The sequence below is a fragment of the Coregonus clupeaformis genome, chromosome 23 (assembly GCF_020615455.1).
Source record: "Coregonus clupeaformis isolate EN_2021a chromosome 23, ASM2061545v1, whole genome shotgun sequence".
Lineage (NCBI taxonomy): Eukaryota > Metazoa > Chordata > Actinopteri > Salmoniformes > Salmonidae > Coregonus > Coregonus clupeaformis.
The window spans coordinates 38998269-39021580 of NC_059214.1; the positions used below are offsets into that span (position 1 = coordinate 38998269).

Here is a 23312-nt window from a genome sequence, read left to right on the forward strand (position 1 = left end):
ATATATAGTGAAAACAATAGTGGTCCTAAAACGGAACCTTGAGGAACACCGAAATGTACAGTTGATTTGTCGGAGGACAGACCATTCACAGAGACAAACTGATATCTTTCCGACAGGTAAGATCTAAACCAGGCCAGAACTTGTCCGTGTAGACCAATTTGGGTTTCCAGTCTCTCCAAAAGAATGTGATGATCGATGGTGTCAAAGGCAGCACTAAGGTCTAGCAGCACGAGGACAGATGCAGAGCCTCGGTCTGACGCCATTAAAAGGTCATTTACCACCTTCACAAGTGCAGTCTCAGTGCTATGATGGGGTCTAAAACCAGACTGAAACATTTCGTATACATTGTTTGTCTTCAGAAAGGCAGTGAGTTGCTGCGCAACAGCTTTTCTAAAATTTTTGAGAGGAATGGAAGATTCGATATAGGCCGATAGTTTTTTATATTTTCCGGGTCAAGGTTTGGCTTTTTCAAGAGAGGCTTTATCACTGCCACTTTTAGTGAGTTTGGTACACATCCGGTGGATAGAGAGCTGTTTATTATGTTCAACATAGGAGGGCCAAGCACAGGAAGCAGCTCCTTCAGCAGTTTAGTAGGAATAGGATCCAGTATGCAGCTTGAAGGTTTAGAGGCCATGATTATTTTCATCATTGTGTCAAGAGATATAGTACTAAAACACTTAAGTGTCTCTCCCGATCCCAGGCCCTCGCAGAGCTGTGCAGATCCAGGACAGCTAAGCCCTGGAGGAATACGCAGATTCAAAGAGGAGTCCGTAATTTGCTTTCTAATGGTCATGATCTTTTCCTCAAAGAAGTTCATGAATTTATTACTGCTGAAGTGAAAGCCATCCTCTCTTGGGGAATGCTGCTTTTTAGTTAGCTTTGCAACAGTATCAAAAAGAAATTTTGGATTGTTCTTATTTTCCTCGATTAAGTTGGAAAAGTAGGATGATCGAGCAGCAGTGAGGGCTCTTCGGTACTGCACGGTACTGTCTTTCCAAGCTAGTCGGAAGACTTACAGTTTGGTGTGGCGCCATTTCCGTTCCAATTTCCTGGAAGCTTGCTTCAAAGCTCGGGTATTTTCTGTATACCAGGGAGCTAGTTTCTTATGACAAATGTTTTTCGTTTTTAGGGGTGCAACTGCATCTAGGGTATTGCGCAAGGTTAAATTGAGTTCCTCAGTTAAGTGGTTAACTGATTTTTGTCCTCTGACGTCCTTGGGTAGGCAGAAGGAGTCTGGAAGGGCATCAAGGAATTTTTGTGTTGTCTGAGAATTTATAGCTGACCTCTTCCTCTTGCTCTGGGAAGAGCGGAGGCTGGTAACCCAGAGAACAATCGAAAGGCGAGAGCCCAGTGGCCGAGCAGGGTAGGGTGTTCCGTGGGTACTCCACCCACACGAGTTGCTGGCTCCAGGTGGTGGGGTTGGCCGAGGCGAGGCACCGAAGAGTCGTCTCCAGGTCCTGATTGGCACACTCCGACTGGCCGTTGGACTGAGGATGAAACCTGGAGGACAGGCTGGCCGTCGGCCAATGAGGGTGCAGAACGCCTTCCAGAATCGGGACGAGAACTGAGGACCACGATCGGAGACCATGTCGACCGGAAGTCCATGGATTCGGAAGACGTGCTCCACCATGAGCTGGGCCGTCTCCTTGGCTGAAGGAAACTTACGGGGGAGAATGAAATGGGCGACTTTAGAAAACCTATCCACCACTGTAAGGATGGTGGTGTTGCCATCAGACGGAGGGAGACCAGTGACAGAATCCAGGGATTTATGGGACCAGGGGCGATGAGGCACAGGGAGTGGTTGAAGGAGGCCAGCCGGAGCTTGCCGCTGAGTCTTGTTCTGAGCGCACAAAGTGCAGGCGGCGACAAATGTGGAGACGTCAGAAACCATAGTGGGCCACCAAAAATGTTGTCGGATGAAAGCCAGGGTCCGGCGGGAGCCGGGATGACAGGTAAGCTTTGAGGAATGGGCCCATTCCAGGACTGGGGAGCGGGCCGAATCAGGGACGAACATCCGGAGTCTGGCTGTGAACACTGCGCCTTGCGGACCAGGCTCTTGATTCTCCAGACAAGTGTAGCAGCGAGACAGGAGGTAGGGAGGATGGTCTCAGGGTCTGATGGTGTAGCCGCAGAACTATACAGGCAAGAGAGAGCATTCTTGGACCCAGAGCGGTAGGTGATGGTGAAGTTAAACTGACTGAATAACAGAGCCCAACTAGCTTGTCTAGTTGAGTTGTTTGGCGGTGCGGAGATATTCAAGATTCTTACTAAGAATGGGTGTTCTGCCCCTTCAAGCCAGTGCCTCCACTCCTCCAGCGCCATCTTGACCGCAAGAAGCTCCCGATTACCAACGTCAAAATACCTCTCAAATCAAATCAAATCAAATGTTATTTGCCACATGTGCCGAATACAACAGGTGTAGACATTACCGTGAAATGCTTACTTACAGCCCTTAACCAACAATGCAATTTATGTTTTAATAAAAAAGTTGTTACGGTCCGGCACTGTTGGTCCTGTCCCCGCTTGTTTTCCTTTTCCTTTTTTCCCTGTGTGTGTTGTCTGTGTCTGTCTCCCCCTGCTGTGCAGCCCAGTCAGAGGATCTAGGTCAGGGGGCGTGGCCATTCTCTCTCATGCTCAGTTACATCCAGCTGCAGCTCATTGTCACCAATCAACCAGCAGTTATCTACCCGGGCTGGACACCTCTCCAGCGCCAGTTCGTTCCTACACCACCTGTGGTAACTTGGCTCCGTACAGCAATCTCAGTTTAGTTGTTACCCTCTCAGCATTATAGTTGTCTCTGCCACGTTTGTAACCTGTCTCTCTTTCGACCAGATCCCGTCTGTTCCTGCTGCCTGCCTGCCTGCCACTCCCACGCCGCAACCTGCTCATCTGTTGTCTGATATCCAGCTCTCAGTGCTACTGGCTCTCCACCCCACTCAGCTCCTACCCCGGTCTGAAGCTGCTCCACCCTGAACTGTTTCTCTCTGCCAAGACACGCTGAATAAACAACATCTTAATTCACCCTCTTTGTCCGTGTGTCCGTCTCTGCGCCTGAGTCCCCCACCCAGCCTAACAGAACGAACTGGCCTAACATGGACTCAGCAGAGATGCCACATGAAACAACGGGTGATGGCGTACAACGCGCCCTCCATTCACAGGGAATGTTATTGGGACAACACGACCAACTCATCCGGTCTCTATTGGATAACAACCAGCGGTTGTTGGATCAAGTATCTCATCTCACCTCTCCGGTAGCTAACCTGGTAACACTCACTACTCTTCCTCCCTCTGCTTCTCCTCCGCCTGTTCCTCCTACAGTGGCTCCAGGCTCGGCTTCCGCTCCTGCCCTTCGGGAACCCCCTACAACCTCACCCAAACCTTTCACCGGGGACCTGAACAAATGCCGTGGTTTCCTGCTGCAGTGCCGCTTGGTGTTCCAACAGAAGCCCCTGTCTTTCTCCACGGAATCCTCAAAGGTACATTACGCTCTGGGGTTACTGAGGGGCAAAGCTTTGATTTGGGCAGAAGCGGCTTGTTCTACTCAGCAGATTGCCAGCCTGTCGTTTGACACACTGATTGGCACACTCCGACTGGCCGTTGGACTGAGGATGAAACCTGGAGGACAGGCTGGCCGTCGGCCAATGAGGGTGCAGAACGCCTTCCAGAATCGGGACGAGAACTGAGGACCACGATCGGAGACCATGTCGACCGGAAGTCCATGGATTCGGAAGACGTGCTCCACCATGAGCTGGGCCGTCTCCTTGGCTGAAGGAAACTTACGGGGGAGAATGAAATGGGCGACTTTAGAAAACCTATCCACCACTGTAAGGATGGTGGTGTTGCCATCAGACGGAGGGAGACCAGTGACAGAATCCAGGGATTTATGGGACCAGGGGCGATGAGGCACAGGGAGTGGTTGAAGGAGGCCAGCCGGAGCTTGCCGCTGAGTCTTGTTCTGAGCGCACAAAGTGCAGGCGGCGACAAATGTGGAGACGTCAGAAACCATAGTGGGCCACCAAAAATGTTGTCGGATGAAAGCCAGGGTCCGGCGGGAGCCGGGATGACAGGTAAGCTTTGAGGAATGGGCCCATTCCAGGACTGGGGAGCGGGCCGAATCAGGGACGAACATCCGGAGTCTGGCTGTGAACACTGCGCCTTGCGGACCAGGCTCTTGATTCTCCAGCTCCCGATTACCAACGTCAAAATACCTCTCAAATCAAATCAAATCAAATGTTATTTGCCACATGTGCCGAATACAACAGGTGTAGACATTACCGTGAAATGCTTACTTACAGCCCTTAACCAACAATGCAATTTATGTTTTAATAAAAAAGTTGTTACGGTCCGGCACTGTTGGTCCTGTCCCCGCTTGTTTTCCTTTTCCTTTTTTCCCTGTGTGTGTTGTCTGTGTCTGTCTCCCCCTGCTGTGCAGCCCAGTCAGAGGATCTAGGTCAGGGGGCGTGGCCATTCTCTCTCATGCTCAGTTACATCCAGCTGCAGCTCATTGTCACCAATCAACCAGCAGTTATCTACCCGGGCTGGACACCTCTCCAACGCCAGTTCGTTCCTACACCACCTGTGGTAACTTGGCTCCGTACAGCAATCTCAGTTTAGTTGTTACCCTCTCAGCATTATAGTTGTCTCTGCCACGTTTGTAACCTGTCTCTCTTTCGACCAGATCCCGTCTGTTCCTGCTGCCTGCCTGCCTGCCACTCCCACGCCGCAACCTGCTCATCTGTTGTCTGATATCCAGCTCTCAGTGCTACTGGTTTTCCACCCCACTCAGCTCCTACCCCGGTCTGAAGCTGCTCCACCCTGAACTGTTTCTCTCTGCCAAGACACGCTGAATAAACAACATCTTAATTCACCCTCTTTGTCCGTGTGTCCGTCTCTGCGCCTGAGTCCCCCACCCAGCCTAACAGAACGAACTGGCCTAACATGGACTCAGCAGAGATGCCACATGAAACAACGGGTGATGGCGTACAACGCGCCCTCCATTCACAGGGAATGTTATTGGGACAACACGACCAACTCATCCGGTCTCTATTGGATAACAACCAGCGGTTGTTGGATCAAGTATCTCATCTCACCTCTCAGGTAGCTAACCTGGTAACACTCACTACTCTTCCTCCCTCTGCTTCTCCTCCGCCTGTTCCTCCTACAGTGGCTCCAGGCTCGGCTTCCGCTCCTGCCCTTCGGGAACCCCCTACAACCTCACCCGAACCTTTCACCGGGGACCTGAACAAATGCCGTGGTTTCCTGCTGCAGTGCCGCTTGGTGTTCCAACAGAAGCCCCTGTCTTTCTCCACGGAATCCTCAAAGGTACATTACGCTCTGGGGTTACTGAGGGGCAAAGCTTTGATTTGGGCAGAAGCGGCTTGTTCTACTCAGCAGATTGCCAGCCTGTCGTTTGACGATTTTTCCTCTCAATTGGAAATTGTGTTTGATCACCCGACCATGCCGGGACCGCCACAAAGAGACTGTTGAAGCTACGACAGGGCACGGGTAGCGTGGCTGAATACGCCATTGATTTTTGGACCTTGGCAGCCGATTCCAAGTGGAATGACGAAGCTCTTCAGGGAGCGTTTGTTAACGGTTTGAGTGACACGATTAAGGATGAACTAGCTGTTCGTGATGAGCCTGCTAACCTTCATTTTCTTGTTTCCCTTGCTACACGAATAGACAACAGGCTACGGGAGAGGAGACAGGAGAGGGGCGGTCGGGTCCCGCACCGCAGGCGGGCCCCTCGCTTTCTGCAACCCGAGCAACACCACCACTCGGACACCGCCCACACACCTCAGCGGATCCCTCCACGGAACTAAACGAGCCCATGCAGCTGGGCCGTGCTCGTCTGTCCCCTGCCGAAAAGGAACGGCGCATGCGGGCTGGTGAGTGCATGTACTGTGGGGACCGCACTCATTTCCTGGTTAACTGTCCGGTTCGCCCAAAAGACCAAGCTCGCAAGTAAAGGTGGGCGTACTTGCGAGTGCTACACCTGACTCAATGCCCACAGCACCCTGTCTAGTTATCCCAGCTACAGTCCAGTTCAGGAATCTGTCTCTCCCATTAGCTGCTCTCATTGACTCTGGTGCTGAGGATAGTTTCCTTGACGTTAACCTGGTCACTCAGGCTGAGATCCCTGTTAAGCCCCTGCCTAAGCCTATAACAGTAACCGCTATAGACGGCCATCAGTTTGCCAACATCACCCACCAAACTGTCCCCGTTTCTCTCATGCTGTCCGGCAATCACAAAGAAACCATCCAGTTTAAAGTAGTCTCCTCCTCGGCCTCCCCTCTTATCCTCGGTTTCCCTTGGCTTAGCCTTCACAACCCCCCATATTGACTGGCAAAACCACAAAATACACAGTTGGAGCACTCACTGCCATTCTGCTTGCCTTGGGTCGGCTATTCCGCCCTCGGTAGGTTCCCCTGCTTCCCCTGTCAAACCCCCAGACCTCTCTTCAGTCCCTGAAGAGTACCTGGACCTGGCCGAGGTATTCAGTAAGTCCAAAGCACTTTCACTACCACCTCATAGGCCATACGATTGCGCTATTGAGTTACTGCCTGGAGCCCCTTTGCCGTCCAGTCGGCTTTTCAATCTGTCCCGTCCTGAGAGAGAAGCTATGGAAACCTACATAGGTGACTCCCTAGCCTCTGGCATCATTCGTCCCTCATCTTCCGCTGTTGGTGCTGGGTTCTTTTTTGTAGAGAAGAAGGACAAAACATTACGCCCCTGCATTGACTACAGAGGACTAAATAACATCACAGTCAGAAATACGTACCCCCTGCCTCTCATCAACTCAGCATTTGAACCCCCTTCATGGTGCCACCGTGTTTACCAAACTCGACCTGCTTAACGCTTACCACCTCGTTAGGATCAGGCAGGGAGACGAATGGAAAACTGGGTTCAATACCCCTCTCGGACACTTTGAATACCTAGTCATGCCATTCGGTCTCACTAACGCCCCAGCAGTGTTTCAGGCCATGGTTAACGATGTGTTGAGGGATTTTCTACACCGTTTTGTGTTTGTCTATTTGGATGACATTCTAATATTCTCTAAGTCACAGGATGAACACGTCTCCCACGTCCGTCTGGTTCTCCAACGCCTCATGGAAAATAAACTGTATGTGAAAGCAGAAAAATGTGAGTTCCACCGGCAGTCCGTCCCCTTTTTGGGCTTTATTATCGAGCGGGGACAAGTGTCACCAGACCCTGACAAGATCAGAGCGGTTGCGGAGTGGCCCACACCCACGTCTCGGAAGCAGCTAAACGCTTCCTGGGCTTCGCCAACTTCTACCGCCGCTTCATCAGGGGTTTCAGCCGAGTGGTTGCCCCCCTGACCAAGCTCACCTCCCCAAAGGTGCCATTCCTGTGGACGCCTGAGGCCGAGTCAGCCGTGAGTACATTGAAGGAACTGTTCTCCACCTCACCTGTTCTTATTCATCCATTTATGTTACGAACCCCGTGGCTTTTAAACGTCTAGGGTGGATGGACATGAGACCCGTAACATAAATTATGCAAATTATAAGTGTGACCTGGAACAGCGAGAACCAAAAATGACACAACAACCATGAGCTACCGTCAAACTTAAATGGTTTATTGCTAAACACACGGTAAAGGTTTGGGAAAAAGGGCTGAGCAGGACCCAAGAAATGAAACAATAGTGTAAAACCCCCTAAACTGATCTAGCCTGCCTAAAGAACCGCTAGGCTACTGCTAGTCATACAAAAATACAGTGGGTGGTCCGCTCAGGTCTAACTGGTGTTTATAGACAGATTTCTTCCTACGGGTAATGTACGCCCAAGGGCAACTAGCTTAAACTCCCCTTTTCCCAAAAACACACAAAGCTACTAAACAGGGTAATCAGCAATTAAATAAGTACACAGGATACAACAGTATCCACACTCAGGTAAAGAAATATATTCTAATAATGTTACCAATAGGGTAACCAACAACTTAGTGCGTACACAACACACAGGACACCACCGTGTCCATACTCACATATGGCAAAAGGTCTCTCTCTCCTGCAACAAACACAAGTCTGGTTTTTATAAAATGGGATGTGTGATTGAACAAACGAATAACAGGTGGTGCAATTAACAGGAATGTTCACTGATTGGTCCAATCAGCAGACACCTCAACGACCACCAATCAGGAACATACAGGACACCTGTGATTAGGGCAGAAGGAGAGAAACACACAAAAACACAGGATACCTGTATCCGTAACACTCCCACCCTTAAAAGAGCAAACCAAAATGGTTTGCGACACACGTACTATCACAACACCCAAAATTCACAAATCATCCTATCGGGATAACAAAAAAAAAACCTAGATCATTACACACGAGACAAAGCATCTGCCAACACATTATCCAACCCCTTTTCGCAGAGGAATGGCCTCTGGGTACCTGGTGGCCACACACATAATTGTCAACATAAACTGGTTACCAGATTTTGTTTTTGGTAATGGTCCAACACAATCAACCATCACATGTTCGAATGGTTCACCTATGGCCGGTATGGGACAAAGAGGCGCGGGGAAATAACCTGGTTCGGTTTCCCAACTACTTGACAGGTGTGGCAAGTCCGACAGAACTGAGCCACATCTTGTTTTAAGCCAGGCCAAAAGAAATGTCGCAAAACTCGATCATAAGTCTTGGTGACTCCCAGATGTCCGGACCACTGGTGATCATGAGCGAGGGGATAAAACATTTTGTCGAAAGGCTGTAGGAATCACTATTTGGTAAACAGCATTCCAATCTCCGCCAGCGTCAACATGGGAGGTCCATTTACGCATGAGGAGATTACCATCAATGAAGTATGCCATGTTTTTCTTCTTTAGCTCGTCCTCTGAGACAACACTAGAAAAACATTTAGCCAGGCTAATGTCAACCTGTTGGTTAGCGATCAGCTGCTCACGAGTAACTGGTAACCGTATTGCCTCAGCAACAAGTTCCACATCCTTCTTCCTTTCTCTGGGCTGTTGGTCAGACTGCACCAGCTTACCAGAGGTAGCACCCAAACTATCCTCTGGGTCACACTCTCTGAATAGAATCGTGTCTGACAAATCTACCACTTCACCCACTTGTCGTGCTTGAGCACGTGTGACAGCACAAGCGGGGAACACATCTGGATAACCCTGTGCCAGCTCCTCGGAGAGAGACTGGTCACTTTTATCCAATACCTCCAATATGGGTATTACCTTTCCTCCGGCACTATCGTTGCCCATTATAAATGTCACACCTTTTACTGGCAACATAGGACGTACGCCAACTCTGAACAATCCACTGACTAACTCAGAGTGTACGTTCACAAAGTGCAATGGCACTGGGACGAAACCCATTTCAATTCCTTGTACTAACACACTGGAACCACAATATGTATTATTAGACAAGGGCAACACATCAGCTAGTATGAACGACTGCGCCGCACCAGTATCTCTGAGGATTCTAACTGGACGCTGAGACGCTTCGTCATCCGATATAGAAACAAACCCCTCAAAAATAAACGGTTCATAACTGTGATCTGGGACAGGGACTTTCAAACCACATTCACTATGAGGCTTCTGTCTTGATTCCGGCCTTACAACCGTATCGAATCAGCCCAACACCCGTTGGCGGCCTGGCGTGCTGAGGCATCCCCGGTTTGCGTTTTAGCAGAAAGCAATCATTAACTATATGTCCCACCTTATGACAATAGAAACAGTGACGCACATCTTTTGGGCGTGCTGGATGTACTGCTGGTCGACTAGGATTAAAAGTTAGCAACTCCGCAGCCCGGCTCTCCGTACGAGCCGAAAACACGCTCTTATGCGTCAACACAAACTCGTCTGCCAATACAGACGCTTCCGACAGTGAGGATACTTTCTGTTCGTTCAGATAAACTACAATGCGTTCGGTAAACAATTTTTAAACTCTTCTAACAAGATTAACTCCCGTAGAGAGTTAAAATCAGTTACCTTACTAGCACTGTGCCATTTGTCAAACAGATTTCCTTTGTCTCTAGCAAACTCCACATAAGTCTGAGTATGAGACTTTTTATGAGACCTAAATCTCTGTCGATATGCCTCAGGAACAAGCTCATAGGCACGAAGAACAGTAGCTTTGACCACCTCATAATTCAAACTGTCTTCAAGAGGTAGCGCTGCCAGAACCTCTTGGGCTTTACCTGTTAGCTTACACTGAAGTAATAGGCACCATACCTCGTCGGGCCATTTCAATGCTACCGCTATACGTTCAAAAACACTGAAATAGGAATCAACCTCTGACTCCCTGAACACAGGTACCAAGGTGATCTGCCTACTAATATCAAACGTAGCAGATGACACAGCTGGTGAGGATGGCTCACTAGCAGGCATAGTATTAGCAGAGACTAACCTCGCTGTTTCTGCCTCTAGTTCCATTTTACGCATCGCCAGTTCTTGATCAAGCCTACGCGTCTCCAGTTCTTGATCAAGCCTACGCGTCTCCAGTTCCATCTTACGCGTCTCCTGTTCTATCTTACGCGTCTCCTGTTCTGCCTCTAGCTCCATTTTACGCATCTCCAGCTTGTCTTGCCTGATTTGTGCCCGCTCTTCCGCCTCTATTTGGAGCCGTGTAGAGCGGACATCCATCCTGGCATCACTGTCAGTCAGTGGGGAGAGTGGGTCATAACGGGGCAATGTGGCTGGAGCCTTAGCCTCGTCCTCAGACACTGATGGGCTTACAGGAACAGCAACCACATCCCCTACAGGAGCAGCAGACTCAGGCGGCGGTAACTCAAGCACTCGCTCGTTTAACAATATCGCTAACACTACTTCCCTAACTTCTGCTTTCACTAAACCCCTCGGTATGGGTACAGAAAAGTGGTCAGCCAAAGCCTGTAGATCCACTCTACGACAATTCTCAAAAATCTCCCACGTAGGGTTTTCCAAAAATGCTTCCAAATCAAAAGTAGCCATCCTACTAGCAACACGAGCCGTCGACTACTGAACACACAAAAAAAACAGGTAGTTACAGCTGCCAAGCTCAACACTGAACCAGACACTGACTAATTTACATGAGTAGCATGGGATAGATAGGATCCCGGACGAGCCCCCACTTTATGTTACGAACCCCGTGGCTTTTAAACGTCTAGGGTGGATGGACATGAGACCCGTAACATAAATTATGCAAATTATAAGTGTGACCTGGAACAGCGAGAACCAAAAATGACACAACAACCATGAGCTACCGTCAAACTTAAATGGTTTATTGCTAAACACACGGTAAAGGTTTGGGAAAAAGGGCTGAGCAGGACCCAAGAAATGAAACAATAGTGTAAAACCCCCTAAACTGATCTAGCCTGCCTAAAGAACCGCTAGGCTACTGCTAGTCATACAAAAATACAGTGGGTGGTCCGCTCAGGTCTAACTGGTGTTTATAGACAGATTTCTTCCTACGGGTAATGTACGCCCAAGGGCAACTAGCTTAAACTCCCCTTTTCCCAAAAACACACAAAGCTACTAAACAGGGTAATCAGCAATTAAATAAGTACACAGGATACAACAGTATCCACACTCAGGTAAAGAAATATATTCTAATAATGTTACCAATAGGGTAACCAACAACTTAGTGCGTACACAACACACAGGACACCACCGTGTCCATACTCACATATGGCAAAAGGTCTCTCTCTCCTGCAACAAACACAAGTCTGGTTTTTATAAAATGGGATGTGTGATTGAACAAACGAATAACAGGTGGTGCAATTAACAGGAATGTTCACTGATTGGTCCAATCAGCAGACACCTCAACGACCACCAATCAGGAACATACAGGACACCTGTGATTAGGGCAGAAGGAGAGAAACACACAAAAACACAGGATACCTGTATCCGTAACACACTAGTTTGCAGTTTATTGTGGAAGTGGACGCCTCTGATTCGGGGGTGGGGGCTGTCCTGTCACAACGTTCCCCCACGGACCAGAAGCTCCATCCTGTGGCCTTTTTCTCCAGGAGATTGACCCCTGCTGAGAAGAACTACGACGTGGGTAACCGGGAGTTGCTTGCTGTCAAGTTGGCGTTGGAGGAGTGGCGGCACTGGCTAGACGGAGCAGAGCAACCCTTCATAGTCTGGACAGACCACAAGAACCTGGCTTACATCCAGTCATCCAAGAGGCTAAACTCCCGTCAGGCCAGATGGGCTCTGTTCTTCAGCAGGTTCAAGTTTATTTTAACATATCGTCCTGGCACACGTAATGTCAAGCCTGATGCTCTCTCTCGCCAGTTTACAGACAATGAAGACTCCAGCAATCCTGAACCTGTTCTGCCCGCTTCCTGTTTGGTGGCGGCTGTTCACTGGGAAATGGAGTCCCTCGTCCGATCGGCACAAGAGTCGGAACCTGGACCAGCCGATGGCCCCCCCGACCTTCTCTATGTTCCCGCAGCCGTGCGGCCGCAAGTGCTCAACTGGATCCACACCTCGCGCTTCTCCTGCCACCCTGGTATGAACCGTACACTGTCGCTACTGAAGAGGCACTTTTGGTGGCCATCCGTCGAGACTGACGTCCGGGAATACGTGGCGGCCTGTTCCATCTGTGCCCAAAATAAGGCTTCCCACCGGGCTCCTTCGGGCCTGCTGCGGCCTCTCCCAGTCCCGAGTCGCCTTGGTCTCACGTGGCCTTGGACTTCGTCACTGGACTTCCTATGTCTGAGGGTAATGACACCATACTCACCATCGTGGACAGATTCTCTAAATCTGCCCATTTTGTTGCATTACCAAAATTACCGTCTGCCAGTGAGACAGCCGACCTCTTTGTCCTACATGTATTCCGTCCCCATGGAATACCTGTGGACATAGTGTCCGATAGAGGCCCACAGTTCATTTCTCGGGTATGGAAGGAGTTTTGTTCTGCTCTGGGTGCCTCTGTCAGTCTCTCATCAGGTTTCCATCCCCAGTCCAATGGCCAGACTGAGAGGACCAATCAGGACCTGGAGGCTGCTCTACGCTGTGTGACATCCCAGAACCCGTCCACCTGGGCCAAACACCTCCCGTGGGTCGAATATGCCCACAATTCCCTCACCTCATCTGCCACCGGCCTTTCACCATTTGAGGCGGCTTTGGGGTACCAACCGCCATTGTTCCCGTCTCAGGAAAAGGAGTTAGCCGTCCCGTCAGTTCAGGATAACCTTCTGCCGCTGCCGCAAGGTGTGGGAGGACACCCGTGAGGCCCTTCTACGGACAGCAGAGCGTAACAAGAGAGTGGCGGACAGGCACAGGGTAGTCGCTCCCCAGTTCCAGCCTGGTCAGCGAGTCTGGCTCTCCTCCAGCAACATCCCCCTGCGCACTGACTCCCGTAAGCTGTCGCCCCGGTATTTGGGTCCTTTCGAGATCGACTCCATCATCAACCCTTCGGCTGTTCGGTTGAAGCTTCCCCAGGCCATGAGAGTCCATCCTACATTTCACGTGTCCCAGCTGAAGCTGGTCTCCTCCAGCCCTTTGTGTCCGCCTGTGGATCCCCCTCCGCCACCGCAGATATTGACGACCATCCAGCCTACACGGTGCGGAGACTGCTGGACGTCCGGAGGCGTGGTAGAGGGCTTCAGTACCTGGTGGACTGGGAGGGATACGGTCCCGAGGAGAGGTCCTGGATTCCCCGATGGTTTATACTGGATCCGCAGCTGGTGGCTGACTTCCATAGGGACCACCCTGACAAGCCGGGTGGGTCGCCGGGTGGCGCCCGTTGAGGGGGGGGTACTGTTACGGTCCGGCACTGTTGGTCCTGTCCCCGCTTGTTTTCCTTTTCCTTTTTCCCTGTGTGTGTTGTCTGTGTCTGTCTCCCCCTGCTGTGCAGCCCAGTCAGAGGATCTAGGTCAGGGGGCGTGGCCATTCTCTCTCATGCTCAGTTACATCCAGCTGCAGCTCATTGTCACCAATCAACCAGCAGTTATCTACCCGGGCTGGACACCTCTCCAGCGCCAGTTCGTTCCTACACCACCTGTGGTAACTTGGCTCCGTACAGCAATCTCAGTTTAGTTGTTACCCTCTCAGCATTATAGTTGTCTCTGCCACGTTTGTAACCTGTCTCTCTTTCGACCAGATCCCGTCTGTTCCTGCTGCCTGCCTGCCTGCCACTCCCACGCCGCAACCTGCTCATCTGTTGTCTGATATCCTCGTCATCCAGCTCTCAGTGCTACTGGCTCTCCACCCCACTCAGCTCCTACCCCGGTCTGAAGCTGCTCCACCCTGAACTGTTTCTCTCTGCCAAGACACGCTGAATAAACAACATCTTAATTCACCCTCTTTGTCCGTGTGTCCGTCTCTGCGCCTGAGTCCCCCACCCAGCCTAACAAAAGTAAAATAAAACAACAACAACAAAAAAGTGTTGAGAAAAAAAGAGCAGAAGTAAAATAAAATAACAGTAGGGAGGCTATATACAGGAGGGTACCGGTGCAGAGTCAATGTGCGGGGGCACTGGCTAGTTGAGGTAGTTGAGGTCATATGTACATGTGGGTAGAGTTAAAGTGACTATGCATAAATAATTAACAGAGTAGCAGCAGCGTAAAAAGATGGGGTGGGGCAGGGGGGGGCAGTGCAAGTAGTCCGGGTAGCCATGATTAGCTGTTCAGTAGTCTTATGGCTAGGGGGTAGAAGCTGTTGAGAAGCCTTTTGGACCTAGACTTGGCGCTCCAGTACCGCTTGCCGTGCGGTAGCAAAGAGAACAGTATATGACTAGGGTGGCTGTAGTCTTTGACAATTTTGAGGGCCTTCCTCTGACACCGTCTGGAATAGAGGTCCTGGATGGCAGGAAGTTTGGCCCCAGTGATGTACTGGGCCGTATGCACTACCCTCTGTAGTGCCTTGCGGTCGGAGGCCGAGCAGTTGCCATACCAGGCGGTGATGCAACCAGTCAGGATGCTCTCGATGGTGCAGCTGTATAACTTTTTGAGGATCTGAGGACCCATGCCAAATCTTTTCAGTCTCCTGAGGGGGAATAGGCTTTGTCGTGCCCTCTTCACGACTGTGTTGGTGTGTTTGGACCATGATAGTTCGTTGGTGATGTGGACACCAAGGAACTTGAAGCTCTCAACCTGTTCCACTACAGCCCCGTCGATGAGAATGGGGGCGTGCTCAGTCCTCTTTTTTTTCCTGTAGTCCACAATCATCTCATTTGTCTTGGTCACGTTGAGGGAGAGGTTGTTATCCTTGCACCACACGGCCAGGTCTCTGACCTCCTCCCCATAGGCTGTCTCATCGTTGTCGGTGATCAGGCCTACCGCTGTTGTGTCGTCGGCAAACTTAATGATGGTGTTGGAGTCGTGCCTGGCCATGCAGTCATGGGTGAACAGGGAGTACAGGGGGGGACTGAGCACGCACCCTTGAGGGTCCCCCGTGTTGAGGATCAGCGTGGCAGATATGCTATTACCTACCCTTACCACCTTGGGGCGGCCCGTCAGGAAGTCCAGGATCCAGTTGCAGAGGGAGGTGTTTAGTCCCAGGATCCTTATCTTAGTGATGAGCTTTGAGGGCACTATGGTGTTGAACGCTGAGCTGTAGGCAAGGAATAGCATTCTCACATAGGTGTTCCTCTTGTCTAGGTGGGAAAGGGCAGTGTGGAATGCAATCTGTTGGGGCGGTATGCAAATTGGAGTGGGTCTAGGGTTTCTGGGATAATGGTGTTGATGTGAGCCATGACCAGCCTTTAAAAGCACTTCATGGCTACAGACGTCAGTGCTACGGGTTGGTAGTCATTTAGGCAGGTTATCTTAGTGTCCTTGGGCATGGGGACTATGGTGGTCTGCTTGAAACATGTTGGTATTACAGACTCAGTCAGGGACATGTTGAAAATGTCAGTGAAGGCACTTGCCAGTTGGTCAGCACATGCTCGCAGTACACGCCCTGGTAATCCGTCTGTCCCTGCGGCCTTGTGAATTTTGACCTGCTTAAAAGTCTTACTCACATCGGCTACAGAGAGCGTGATCACATAGTCATCCGGAACAGCTGGTGCTCTAATGCATGCTTCAGTGTTGCTTGCCTCGAAGCGAGCATAGAAGTGGTTTAGCTCGTCTGGTTAGGCTTGTGTCACTGGGCAGCTCGTGGCTGTGTTTCCCTTTGTAGTCTGTAATAGTTTTGAAGCCCTGCCACATCCGACGAGCGTCAGAGCCGGTGTAGTACGATTCAATCTTAGTCCTGTATTGACTCTTTGCCTGTTTGATGGTTCGTCGGAGGGCATTTCTTATAAGCGTCCGGATTAGAGTCCCGCTCCTTGAAAGCGGCAGCTCTACCCTTTAGCTCAGTGCGGATGTTGCCTGTAATCCATGGCTTCTGGTTGGGGTATGTACGTACGGTCACTGTGGGGACGACGTCATCGATGCACTTATTGATGAAGCCAGTGTCTGATGTGGTGTACTCCTCAATGCTATCTGAAGAATCCCAGAACATGTTCCAGTCTGTGCTAGCAAAACGGTCCTGTAGCTTAGCATCTGCGTCATCTGACCACTTTTTTATTAACCGAGTCACTGGTGCTTCCTGCTTTAGTTTTTGCTTATAAGCAGGAATCAGGAGGATAGAGTTATGGTCAGATTTGCCAAATGGAGGGCGAGGGAGAGCTTTGTATGCATCTCTGTGTGTGGAGTATAGGTGGTCTAGAGTTTTTTTTCCTCTCGTTGCACATTTAACATGCTGGTAGAAATTAGATAGAACGGATTTAAGTTTCCCTGCATTAAAGTCCCCGGCCACTAGTAGCGCTGCCTCTGGATGAGCATTTTCCTGTTTAGTTATGGCCTTATACAGCTCATTGAGTGCAATCTTAATGCCAGCATTGGTTTGTGGTGGTAAATAGACAGCTATGAAAAATATAGATGAAAACTCTCTTGGTAAATTGTGTGGTCTACAGCTTATCATAAGATACTCTACCTCAGGCGAGCAAAACCTTGAGACTTCATTAATATATGATTTTGTGCACCAGCTGTTGTTTACAAATATACACAGACCGCCACCCCTTGTCTTACCGGAGTCAGCCGTTCTATCCTGCCGATGTAGTGTATATCCCTTCAGCTGTATTGTTGTTCATGTCGTCGTTCAGCCACGACTCGGTGAAACATAAGATATTACAGTTTTTAATGTCCCGTTGGTAGGATAACCGTAATATTAGGTAATCTAATTTATTTTCAAATGATTGAACATTGGCTAATAGGATTGATGGAAGAGGCAGTTTACTCGCTCATCGTCGGATCCTTACAAGGCACCCCGACCTACGTCCACGCGGTCTGTGGTCCTCTGTAGCTCAGCTGGTAGAGCACGGCGCTTGTAACGCCAAGGTAGTGGGTTCGATCCCCGGGACCACCCATACACAAAAATAAAATTTATGCACGCATGACTGTAAGTCGCTTTGGATAAAAGCGTCTGCTAAATGGCATATTATATTATTATTATTATTATATCACTGTCTCTTTCTCCTGCGAATGACGGGGATTTGGGCCTCGTCGGGTGTCTCTAGGATATCCTTCGCGTCCGACTCGTTGAAGAAAAAATCTTCGTCCAATACGAGGTGAGTAACCGCTGTCCTGATATCCAGAAGCTCTTTTTGGTTATAAGAGACGATGGCAGAAACATTATGTACAGAATAAATAACAAATAATGCAGAAAAACACACATAATAGTACAATTGGTTAGAGGGCTGTAAAACGGCAGCCATCTTCTCCGGTAGCCATCTTCTCCGGAATTCTGGCGATGAGAGAGGAAAGCGTAGGGGTGCTACTTTTGATCCTGGGTCGAATGTTGGGACAGAATGGCCCCCACTCCAACGTCCGAGGCGTCAACGTCCACCACGAACTGACGGGACGGGTCCGGATGGATGAGGATGGGGGCTGTGGTGAAACGATGCTTAAGACCCAAAAATGCCCTGTCAGTAGCTGGGGACCATGTGAGTGCAGAGAGGGGAGAAGCCAGGGTGCTGTAGCCCCGGCGGTAGAAATCCCAGAAAACGTTGCAGCTGCACTCTAGAGGTGGGTTGGGGCTAATCCACCACCGCTCTCACCTTGTCGGGAAACATCTGAATGTTCCCTTCAGTGATGACGTATCCCAGAAAATAGATAGTGGAGCGATGGAATTCACACTTTTCTGCTTTCACAAACAACTGTTTCTCCAGGAGGCGCTGGAGGACTTGGCGGACATGGAGAACATGCTCTTGAGCAGAACAGGAGAAAACAAGGATGTCATCGAGGTAGACAAACATAAAACGATTCAACATGTCACGGAGCACATCGTTGACCAGGGCCTGGAACACTGCGGGATCGTTGGTGAGTCCAAACGGCATGACCGGGTACTCGTAGTGCCCATTAGCCGTGTTGAAGGTGGTCTTCCACTCGTATCCTTCCCGTATCCGAACTAGGTGGTAGGCGTTCCGAAGGTCCAACTTAGAAGAGATGCTAGCCCCCTGGAGAGTTTCAAAAGCCGAGGAGAGGAGTGGTAGAGGGTAATGATTCTTAACAGTGATGTCATTGAGGCCCCGGTAGTCAATACATGGACGCAGGGTCTTGTCCGTCTTTTCCACAAAGATGAAACCTGCACCAGCAGGGGAGGCAGAAGGACGAATGCTCCCAGCAGCCAGAGAGTTCTCAATGTACTCCTCCATGGCCTTGGTCTCAGGGCCAGACAGGGAATATAGACGCCCATGAGGTGGTGTGGTGCCCAGCAGGTCATCAATAGCGCAATCGTAGGGACGATGAAGAGGAAGGGAGGTGGTGCGAGCCTCGCTGAAAACCTCCAGGAGGTCCTGGTACTCCGTGGGAACGGCTGAGAAATCTGAGGCTTTTCCAGAGCCGCAGGAGGACGTCCCGGGGCAGGCTACGCCGCCTTAAGGCAATGTGAGTGGCAGAACGGGCTCCAACCCAAGATAGAACCAGTGATCCAGTCAATCAGGGGGTTGTGCCTCTGGAGCCATGAAAATCCCAAAACAACAGGAACATGGGGAGATTCAAGTAGAAGCTGTATGGACTCACTGTGATTTCCTGACACTCACAGGTTAATGGGAACCGTACTGTGAGTGACCCTGCCAATGGAATGTCCGTCCAGTGCTCTGGCGTCCATGGGAACGGAGAGGTTGAGAGGAGATATCCCAGCTCAGATACTAGAGTAGCGTCCATGAAGCTCTCATCGGTCCCAGAGTCAATGAGCACCCGGAGAGCTTTAGACCAGTCACCACACAGCAGGATAACATAAAAAGGGATACGAGTAAAAGGAGTTAGAGGACTCCCAGTATGGCCCACCAGCATACTCGTACCTACTGATGGGCCTGGTCTTTTTACTGGACAGGTGGATATGTAATGCCCTGTAGCACCACAATACAGGCAACTGCGTAATCGTTCCTTAGGCGACAATCTAGCCCTGCCCAGTTGCATAGGCTCTGGAGTAAACGAGTCGCCCGTCCCCGATGATTCCCGAGGGGGCTCGAGTGACTTCGGATCCTCTCGGGATGCAGGCGTCGGGGATTTACGGGGTTCTTCGGAGGCGAGAAAGCAGCCATGGGTGAGCGAGTGTGGCCGAGAACAGGCCTCCTCTCCCTCCTGCATTCCCGTAGGCGCCCATCGATCCTTATGGTTAAGGCTATGAGGGAGTCGAGGTCCAAGTGTAACTCCCGAACTGCGAGCTCGTCTTTAATCTCCTCCGATAATCCATGAAGGAAGACGTCGAACAGGGACTCCGGGTTCCAGGGACTCTCGGCGGCCAACGTGCGAAAGTCTACCACGTAGTCTGCCACACTACGGGAGTCTTGACGAAGTAGAAGTAGCTTTCGGGCCGCCTCTCTCCCGGACACCGGAGAATCGAACACCTTCCTCACCTCCGCCACGAAATCCTCCAGACAAAGGCAAATGCTATACTAAGGCAGAGATTGTTGAGTGTAGGTCTTTCGGAGCATGCAGTTGCATGGTTTGCTAACTATCTGTCTGATAGAACTCAGTGCACTCAATTTGATGGGCTTATGTCTGTTAAATTGTCTGTCCTGAATGGTGTGCCCCAGGGCTCTGTACTTGGTCCTCTCTTATTCACTATTTATATTAATGATTTAGACAAAAATGTCCAAAATGCACAACTTCATTTTTATGCTGATGATACTGTTATTTACTGTTGTGCCTCATCTCTTACAAAAGCTTTCCAGAACTTGCAAACTGCTTTTTATACTGTTCAACATACCTTGTGTCAATTGAAGCTTATCCTCAATACTGACAAAACTAAACTAATGGTGTTTTTTAATGCAAGAAATAGACCTCTGAACCTTTCACCTGTTACTACCTGTCAGGGCAAGGAGATTGAGGTTGTAACCTCATATAAATATCTTGGAATTCTAATTGATGACGGCCTCTCTTTTAAATTGCATTTTCAACAACTTACAAAAAAATTGAAGCTGAAATTGGGATTTTATTTTAGGAATAAGGCCTGTTTTTCTTTTGAAGCCAGAAGGAGGCTAGTATCAGCTACATTTATGCCTTTACTAGACTATGGGGATATTTTATATATGAATGCTTCCGCTCAGTGTTTGAGATCAATTGACACTCTTTATCATGGTACTTTGAGATTTATTTTAAACTGCAAAACCCTTACGCACCACTGTACTTTGTATACCAGGGTTGGCTGGCCTTCTCTAGTCACTCGTAGGCTCAGTCACTGGTATACTTTTATTTACAAAGCCATTTTGGGTTTACTACCTTTTTATTTGGGCATTTTTATTGTTCAGAAATGTGGTGGGTACTCTCTTCGTTCACTGGACTTTATCCTGCTAACTGTTCCAAATGTCCGAACTGAATTTGGTAAAAGGTCTTTTATGTACTCTGCGCCATCGTCTTGGAACACCTTACAAAATAATTTTAAACTGGAAGAACTTGTCCCGATTGGTGTTTTTAAATCTCTGATGAAGGATTTTGAGGCTGATTCCCTGACCTGTCAATGTCTTTAATTTGCTGTTTTTGATATTGTTATACTCTTGTGAATTCATGAATGGTTTTTACTAGATTACTTGTAGTTGTTCATGTTGTCTGTCTGTAATTTTTTGTAATGACTTGGTGCTGCCTATCTTGGCCAGGACGCTCTTGAAAAAGAGATTTTAAATCTCAATGAGCCCTTCCTGGTTAAATAAAGGTTAAATAAAAAATAAATAAAATGCAGGATTTTTTACATTATAAAGCTTGCCTTAATTGCCTTGGCCCTATCATACCCTACTCTGACCTTCCTTAATTAACCTGGCCCTATGATACCCTACTCTGGCCTTAGAGTTAACTGCTGCCCTGGTGTGACATGCCTGACCTGACCTGGTCATGTCCTTAGCGTGTGTAGCAAGACTATCAGCAGACTGCATGACTCACCTAAATGACTTAGTCATCTAATCTGGTTATATCTGGTTATAGGCTGACTGGTGCTGTGACCTGTGATCATGACCTGGGCTCATGAAAGCGTGCCATGAAAGCGTGCTAGTAGCTAGGTGGAAAAACAGGACAGAGCAGTATTTTGGGTTTAGTATCCACAGACAGACAGGGCCCTGAAAGTTGTCCTTCTACTAGTCCGGCTCATGACAGTGTGCTGGGTGAAGAGACGGAGAAGACAGATATGCCACTAAGAGCACACTTTTATCCAAAGCCACTTACAGTACAGTGAGTGCATAGGGAATCAATTCCTACCAGCCGAGCCACACGGACCATAGAGTTTGGTATATCCACTGAAGGTTGCCCCATGTGATCCCTTCAGAAATATAACCACAACCTTGGCATTGCAGGGTGTTGGGTTGGCAGGTTTGGTCTAGTATCTACTAACTGAGGTTGTCCTACTCCTAGCCAGCTCATCAGAAACCTCACTGAGTAACTTCACGACCTGGTGCCTGGTTGGTTGACAGACACAGTGTTTGATGGTGTTTAAATACCAAATCCCTCGCGCAGAGCTGCACTCACACGGAAAATTGGATCCTAACATTTGCATAATTTCTATTGCTCAAACAGGAGTTGTTTCTATGAGGGAGAAAAGTAAATACAACATTTCTAAGACATAATTGGACAATATGAGGGATGTTGTTGGTATCACCATCTGTTTGGAGAGAGAGTTGTAATGGTGGGGAACACACACACACATGTATACGTACACGTGTAAAGGACGTCACGCTGCTTGCTTAGTGAATACCACTTCCTCCCAATTCTGCCCATATCTGGCGAGAATTCTCTGTCTCACAAACACACGTGACCACCCTCCTCAAGCGTCTTAGCCGATCGAGCCAACTCAAAAGCTAGCTAATGAGGCGACACAAGCGGGACACTTCAGGCTGAGAAGTAAGTTTCACACATCCCCATGTGCTATACATGCACGCATGCATGCACACACAGACACACAAGCACACACACTGGAAGTATGTTCTCCCAGGCAGCTACAGTCAAATATGAAAAGTGACAAAGCAGAAATGCTGTCAGTGTAAGAGGCACCACCACTTTATAAACCAGAGAGACTGTCTGGCTATTCATAATGTACTACTTTCAACAGATGCCATTATATTTTGATTTAGAAGACTTTAGCTTTGTAAATTGCAGGTGTGTAATCTGAATCATCATGCTGCATTTTACTTTGTAGCAATTACAAGGCACTTTACCTTTTGAAAAACAATCTCACTGAATTTACATTTTAACAGATGAATTCCAGGATGGTTAAACTAAATAAACAGCTTGATTAATCTAAATAATGTGATTGTGATGGGTTTTTCCAGTCCCTTCATCATCAGCAACATTCTGCTTCACTTTGTGACTCCCTGATTTCTGTTATGTTCGTTGGGGTGCTTGTTTGTTGAATACTGCAATTCATCTTATACATAATACAACTAAACTAAACTACATCACCCACGGCTGTGATGTTGTGAGGATGGTTTGCCAACAACTCTCTAATGACTTCATTCCAACAGACATAATTTTAGACCGACCTGCCAAATATGAATACATAACAGGATGTCATGTGGCCCCTGGCTCAAACAGAAAACATTACTCACTCAGAGTAAATAACAAACTTCCCCCAAAAAGATGCTGCTAAACATATTCTGGCCTAAAAAAAAAACCTGAATGAATATGAGTAACTGCACAGGAGATTTTAATAGACTTTGGTTACCTACAATGAACTTGACTGCAGTTGCTGTCATCGCATGAACAACATTTTGAGAGGAAAATATTTTTTGAAGATGTGAATACTGCCATCTAGTGGAATGCTTGTTAAAGGTTTGTTTCACAGACCCTGAATCCAAACCTAACCCCAGCCCCCATCCAACTATTCCATCTGGCCTATCAGAGGGCCAGATGGGGCAACCACCATATTGTTTACACCTATGC

The 23312-nt window shown here is 48.9% G+C and overlaps 1 protein-coding gene across 2 annotated transcripts in view; it reads right to left on the reverse strand.

Annotated features, from left to right (window-relative positions):
- Window positions 1-23312, reverse strand: part of LOC121536979 (zinc finger protein 385B) — a 192083-nt gene that overhangs the window by 141003 nt on the left and 27768 nt on the right. The window lies entirely within an intron of this gene.